Raw genomic sequence first — 7,526 nt, forward strand, 5'->3', positions numbered from 1 at the left:
ATTCCTCCCCCAAGCTGCTTTTCATCCATGGTGTTTGTCACAGCAGAACTCAGGGCATTCTTTGAATGAAGATGCCATAAGGACATCTCAGGAATTGGCTGAAGCCCCAAAGGTGAAGACATTTTAGCTCATGCCCCCCACCCCCAAGAAAAGTGTTTCCCCCTACATTCAGCCATTCTGGAAATCTGAAGTCACTGCAGCCCTAGTACCAAGGTTCCAGGCTGCAACTCAAGAAAGACTCAGCATCCTTCATGTTGTGGTTTTGCAATGTGCAGAGGAAATGTCTTGGATTGTTGTGGGTAGAACAGCTTTCAACTAGATTTCAAAGACCTGGGAGGCCAGGAAACTACATCAGGGTAAGAAACCTTCCAGGCAGTTCCCAGGCAGACGTGATGTCTGAAGCTCTGGGATGGAAGCTTGGGCTTCAGTGGAGACCCCAAGGAAAGCTGCAAGCAGGGAGTAGAGCCCACCGGAAAAGGGGCCATGTGGATCACCACCAGCAAAGCTGGTGGGGTTGGAGCTTCCATTTTAACTGCAAGTGATCTAATCCTGGGCACCGAGCTGGGTTTAATGTTTGTTCTGCTGACATTTGATCCTGATTTGATCTGACCATTTCTTACTATTTCCTAATCCTTTTAGACTGGACATACATACAATTAAGAATAAAAAGATTTTAATTTTTCTTTTGAAGTTTTTTTTTAAGTAGTTCTTAGCCAGAATGCCAGAACTGACTGATGTTTAGGCTAAGCATGAGCATGGTTTTTGGCCAAGCACTCGCAGTTTATAGGGGTCCACCAACAGGTGTTCACATGGGAGCCTATAGGGGATATTTTACATTCAAGCCATACCCATGGCTGCCATGTTGGTATTTCAGCTGTGGCAATTACTGAAGATGCTGAACTCTTCTGTAATTTTATGCAGCAGAAGTATTCCTTGTATTTGACAGTCTCTTATCTAATTGGAACCAAGACCCAGATAGAAGTGTAAACAGAGGCTGGTGACATGGGCCCTGGAGTTTTGCAGACCTATCTGTCAGCCTGACTGCAGAGCTGTGCACAACATAGTCCATTCTCGATCAGCCCATATTTGGAAGGGCACACATCTGAGTTTATAGAGTGCAGCTTAAATGAACTGGTTTGCCAGAGACTGTGTGCTATAAGAGCTGATTCCTATAGGAACATCTACTAAAGACCCCCGAAGAGGGAAGACCCTCACTCAAGTCTCTGGATGACATGACCCCCCAAGAACTCAGGAGAGACTGTCCTTGCTGCAATCACATGAGGTTTATTGATAGGAACCAGCACGCTGGGGCCAACCCGTATCCCACACAGGGGTAGAGGAGTTCAACCCTGAGTAGCTGGGAAGGGGGGTATTTAAAAAAAAAAACATAACCCAAGTGGGTAGGGAGGGCATTATTGGAAAATCAAAAATGCCAGTGAAAAATCACAAGATAGAACTAAAAATCACAAGGGGAAACTCCCTGCTTCTTGAGATTGTTCTCAAGATTTTAATCTAACTTTTGTGGTCAGCCAGGTTCTGGAACAGGGTCACTGAAGCGGATGGTGTAATCACCTGTTCTGTGGTCAGCCAAGCTCCTGGAACAGGCTGCTTCAGGGTCCAACTATTTTTCTTTCTTGGTTCCAACTTGGTCTAGGGATCAAACTTAAATTTCCTGCCTTACACTATGAAGGATGTAAGGATATAGCTGAGATTTTTCAGACCTGCTTTCGATGATGGTTGTTAAAAGCTTTAACCTCCCTTCTAGCCCACCACCCACCAGAGACAGTGGAAAAGAAGTGGACCTGTTTAGAAATTGGCCTCCTTCTATTAGGCAGAGTATCACAGTTCCAGTTAGATAAGTTGTGGAAGGTGTTCTTCACTTCTTGGCAGATCTGAGGTAGATAGCAGGACAAGTAAAGACCACGGGTAGTGTAGCAGTTTGAATAAGCATGGCCCCCATAGACTTACATGTTTGAATGCTTAGCCCCTACGAAATTATTGGGTAGTGTGACCTTGTTGGAGGAAGTGTGTCCTGTAGGGGTAGGCTTTGAAGTTTCCTATGTACAAGCAACACCCAATGTGGCACACAGTCCCCTCCTGCTGCCTGTGGATCAAGATGTAGATTTCTCAGTTCCTCCACACCACACCAAGTCTGCCCACACCCTGCCATGCTTTCCTCCATGATGTGTGGGGCAATGGGCTATGCACACACAACCTGGTCTCCAGTCAAGCTAAGGTCTTGAACCCCAGGTCTTGAGGTGGGACCTCGTGGGTGGTAATTTCCACCTACATGGGACAGAAGGCATTCGATCATGTCTCCTGGATCCCTGGTTCCTGTCGAAGTTACTGCCCCCAGGCCCCCACCCCCAAGAGAGGCTTGTGGCTATCAGTCACGTAGACAATGTTCCAAGCTTCTGGCATTCTGGGCTAGACTCCTTCCCATAGTTACCTAGCAACAGCAAGATAGCCAGCCCACTATAAGAGGGGCTGCTTGGCCCCACCTTTCTCTCTATAAGCTTTTGCCTCTCTTACTCTCTAGCCTTCCTTTTCTCTCTCTCTCTCTCTCTCTCTCTCTCTCTCTCTCTCTCTCTCTCTCCCTCCATGTGACCATGGCCTGTCTCTCTCTCTTTTTACTTTCTCTCCTTTCTCCCTGCCTTTCTACAATAAAGCTCTAGAACCATGGACCGTCTCTGTTCATCAAGGCCCGCTGAACTTGAACAATGGGGATAGGCTTTCTCCTAACAAGCCCGCCAGAAGGCCTTCCTACACTGCAGCCACAGACTGGACTAAAGACTCTTGCCTGTGTGGGAACCACTCAGTGCCCCCCCAACCCTGCCCTCTCTTCCCTTATCTCCAGGCCAAGTGCCGCCCCGGGGCCCCTATTCTGTTCTCTGCTCCTTCGCCGTATTCAGCGTGGGATGCCGGAGGCTGAGAACCTGTTACCTGGAGCTGCTCCTTGTCCACAACCTGCCGTGTGAGGGTCAGTGGCTTGACACAGATGTCCACCCGGGGCCACATGGAAAGCGTGCGCAGTCCCCCCCCCCCGTGTCTACCCACCCAGAGCACCGGAACTCTGGTGGGATACGGGCTTTCTCCCATTCCCCTTTTTCCCCTACACCCACAGTCCCGCAATGACGATAATGGAATACGCCTCTGAGAATGTAAGCCAGCCCCAAGTAAATGCTTTCCTTTATCGGGGATACATGGTAATGTCTCTTCACAGCAATAAAACCCTAACTAAGACAGATAGTATAGCCCCAAGGGCTCACCTCCAGGTAGGCCCCACACCCTGTTTCCTAATATAGTGCCACCTCTGGGGGAGAAGCATTGAAAACATAAGCCTTGGGCTGGAGAGATGGTTCAGTGGTTAAGAGCACTGACTGCTCTTCCAAAGGACCTGAGTTCAATTCCCAGCAACCACATGGTGGCTCACAACCATCTGTGATCCGATGCCCTCTTCTGGTGTTTGTCTGAAGACAGCTACAGTGTACTCATATACATAAAACAAACCAACAAATAAATATTAAAAAAAAAAAAAAAACAAAAAAACCCCATAAGCCTGGGACTGGATAGGATGGTGCGTGCCTGTAATTTCAGGACGTGGGAGGGGGAAGCAGGAAAATCAGGAGTTCAAGGTCATCTTCAACTTTATAATAAATTCAAGACCTACCTGTGCTTCGTGAAGATCTTGTCTCAAAAGGGGTGGAGGTAGAGAGATAGCTCAATGGTTAAGAGCATTGGCTACTCTCATAGAAGACTCAGGTTCAATTCCCAGCACCTACAGAGAAAGAGGGAGCAAGAGGCTTCCTTCTGATGTGTTAGACATTTCTGTAGCGAGAATCTCTTAGAAGCATCACCTGTCAATTAAAAAGCCTATGGTCAATGAACTGAGGCAAAATAATGGGAGGTGGGACACTGGCAGGAAGAGAGAGGTTCTGGGAAATAGAGACTAAAGGGAGATTCAAGAGAGATGCTAGGGAGGACCCTGAAGGAGGCCAGTAGGGAAAAAGCAGTCAGAAACTAAAGGAGAGGTAACAGCTAACTAACAGGAAGGTAGATGAACTCGGGGTAAAATAAAGGGAGATTTGCCAGGGACCACTGAGGAGGCAGAAGCATGAGATCTGAGCAGAGGTAACCCGTCACACAGATGAAGTCAGGATGGAATAAAAGGAGAGATTTCCCTAGGAGTGCTGGGGAGATGAACATAAACCCGCGGGTAGTTGCCCTCAGGTTAGGATGAAGAGGATTTGCCTGGGACTTGGACATAAAGCTGAGGACAGGTGACTAAGCATGTGGCAGCCAGAGAGCAGTTTGAATGGTTAAATAAGTTTTGAGCTAGTCAGGGAATGAGCCAACGCTAGTGGCCTAGGCATTTCTTAATAAATAACTAGTCTCAGAGGAAAAATGGATTTATTCTGTATATAAATCTCAGAGGTGAAGGAATCTGGAAAGAGGGCTCAGGATGAGGGGTGAGAGGTGACAGAGCCGTGCGATAAATCCTGGGACTCAGAGCAGCGTCAGGGTGCAGATGTGAGTTTATTGTGCAGTGCATAAGCTTACAGTGAGCCAGGCCCTTAAATCCTCAGCCAATTGTGTCTTGCCATACCATCACCATGCCCCAATGAAAGCCCTGCCTAATGAGGTCACTCAAAAGGGGAGGGGGGGAGTGTCATCACCCGTTAGGACTTCTTTGAAGAGGCGGGGCAGCCACCATCTGGCCCGTGTTCCATTTTGCTGTCTCACAGGTGTTCTGGGAGCCATCTTAGATCAAATCCCAAGTACAGCAGATCAGGACTCTTCAAGGAGTTGAGGGAGCCTGTGGTACTTCTCTCTCCATTCCACTTTTTCCTTCACAAGGTTAACCTCCACATCCCCCACAAAGGAGGGTGGTGATGGTCTTCACCTTTGACCCCAGCACTTGGGAGGCAGAGGCAAGTGGAGCTCTGAGTTCAAGGCCAGCCTGATCTATAGAATGAGTTCCAGGGAACTCTGTTTCAAAGTGAAAAAAATAAAAAAATAAAAAAGCAGAGAGAAAAACAGAGACATAGAGAGACAGAGAGAGAGGTCTTTGGACACATAGTCTGGAGTTTAACATTCCAAGATAGGGTTACAAATCTGAGATCTTCTCCTGAAGGCTGAAGTTTAAAGTCTGAGACTGGAGGAGGTGACTGAGAAAGCTGGTTTTCACAGAAAGAAGATGTGAAAGGACTGACTACAGATCTCAGGAGAGGGAGGAAAGGTCAGTCAGAAAAGGAGGGAGAGGAAGCCACTGCGGGTCTACTCCACATGGCCGCATGCAGAGGATTGCATGGGATGGAATGTGGTGGGACAGAACCCCCAGATGAGCACATGGTGGCCGCTGGTGACCTTGGGAAGAACAGCTCGTTAGCAGGATGAGCTCAGAAATGATCTGGGCTTTAGAGAAAATCAGGCGAGAGAATCTAGGACTGCAAATATCATCTTTAATTCTTTCAGGGTTGGCTATGAAATCATTTCCTTTGCTTATGTGCTTGTTATTTTTATTTTTGGTTTATTGTGTGTGATAGCTTACTGTTAGTGTGCTTGCCTCTCATGGGGGATTCTGGGTTATAAGCTCAGTTACCACAAGACAAACAAACAAACAAACAAACAAAAATACAGGTTAGGAGACGTTACACACAGAGCCAGGAGGAAATTCTGTCTCGAGTGCCACAATCTTTCATCCTGTGCTGGTCTTTAGTCAGTTTAAGACAGATTAAAGTTAGCTGACAGGAGGGAATCTCAAGGAGAAAACGCCTCAAGAAGGTTCAGATGTTAGGCATTTTCTTAACTAGTGATTGATGGGGAAGGCCCAGGGCATGGTGGGTGGTGCTATCCCTGGGCTGGTGGCGTGGGTTGGTGGTCCTAGGTTCTAGAAGAAAGCAGAGGCTGAACAAGCTATGGAGAACGAGCCCAGTTAAGCAGCACCTGTCATGTTCTCTGCTTCAGCTCCCACCTCCAGGATCTTGCCCCGTTTGAGTTCCTGTCCTGACTTCGTTTAATGAGGAACGGATAGGTAAAAACCTAAGCCGAATGCACCCTTTCCTCTCCAACTTCCTTTTTTGGTCATGGTGTCATGGCGGCAATAGAAACCCTAAAACAGGCCCCAAACCCATAATTCTCTCGGTTAGGGAAACCAGTCATCCTCAGAATGACGGTCTTAATCTTTCACTTCTGCTAGAGGTGACCCAAATTCAGACTGATTTCAGTTTTGTTTTCTTCCTTCTCCCTGCAGTTCCCACTTTGCACCAGGTGAGGGCAGTGAGAACACACCTATTTCCCAAGTTAAAAAAAAAAATGCAGTCAGTCTTGCTTTTAAACTGTGGGCTAATTAAGCCGGTCTCTCAGGACGCAGGTCAGGCTTCCACCAGGTTGCTAGGCTGGACAAAAGAGGTTGGGAGATGAGCAAATGACTCAGCCGGCCCTGGGAGCAAAGGTCAAGGCACAAAGGGCAAATCTCCACAAACCGAAAGCAGGAGTAGCCAGCTGGTTACTAGCTTGTCTCTCCTGGACTATGGCACTGTCACCAAATTATCTGATGAAAGCATTTAAGAAACAATAACATGTTTATGAAGTAACTAGAAGCAATCTAGAAGTAACTCTCTTAAGAGACCCAGAGACAAAGAGATTGAGATTGTGTGTAGTGGTTGAATTTCAAAGACTTTAGGGAAACAGTTTTGTTTTGTTTTGGGTTTAGTTTGGTTTGGTTTGGTTTGGTTTGGTTTGGTTTGGTTTTTTGAGACAGGGTTTCTCTGTATAGCCCTGGTGGTCTAGGAACTCACTTTGTAGACCAGGCTGGCCTCGAACTCGGAAATCCACCTGCCTCTGCCTCCCAAGTGCTGGGATTAAAGAAAACAGTTTTTAGCTACGTAAGAAATTTTACATGTTATACTGGCTGGTGAGATACACAGTGGTTAAGGGAGCTTGCTGAACAAACCTGACCATCAGAGTTCGATCCCCAAAACTCAGGTGGTGGAAAGAGACTCAACGTCCCCGAAGATTATTTCTCTGATCTCCACAACAAACAAGGACGCAAACACACACACACACACACACCACACACCACACACCCCATCACCACTACCACCACCACACACCACACACAAAAATGTAATGTAAATTATACTAGACCGTGTAGATCGCTCTTCTTAAAAACTAACAGCCAAACTTTCTAATATTTTAGGATGAATTCACGCTAAATTTAATGTCTCTTCTGAATAACACCGATGATTTTCATTTTTATTGGTCCGCAGTGGGAGAACTAGTCACATAGATTAGTTGTTCATAGATTAAAACTACCAAGTTAGAACCCCTAACTGCCTCGGGTTACTCGACTTGCATCGCCCCAGTCGCAAAGTTTCGGACCTTGCAGATTAGAACAAAGACACAGCGGCGGGGAGCAAGGACTCTAGACAGCCTAGGCTCTCCCCCTCATCCCCAGCTCCCCAACCCCCAGCCCGGGGGAGGTGGCGCCGTGTCCTGCCCTTGGACAGTACTCCACCCTCTAC

Source organism: Mus caroli, chromosome 2 (assembly GCF_900094665.2).
Source record: "Mus caroli chromosome 2, CAROLI_EIJ_v1.1, whole genome shotgun sequence".
In the NCBI taxonomy this organism is placed as follows: Eukaryota; Metazoa; Chordata; class Mammalia; order Rodentia; family Muridae; genus Mus; species Mus caroli.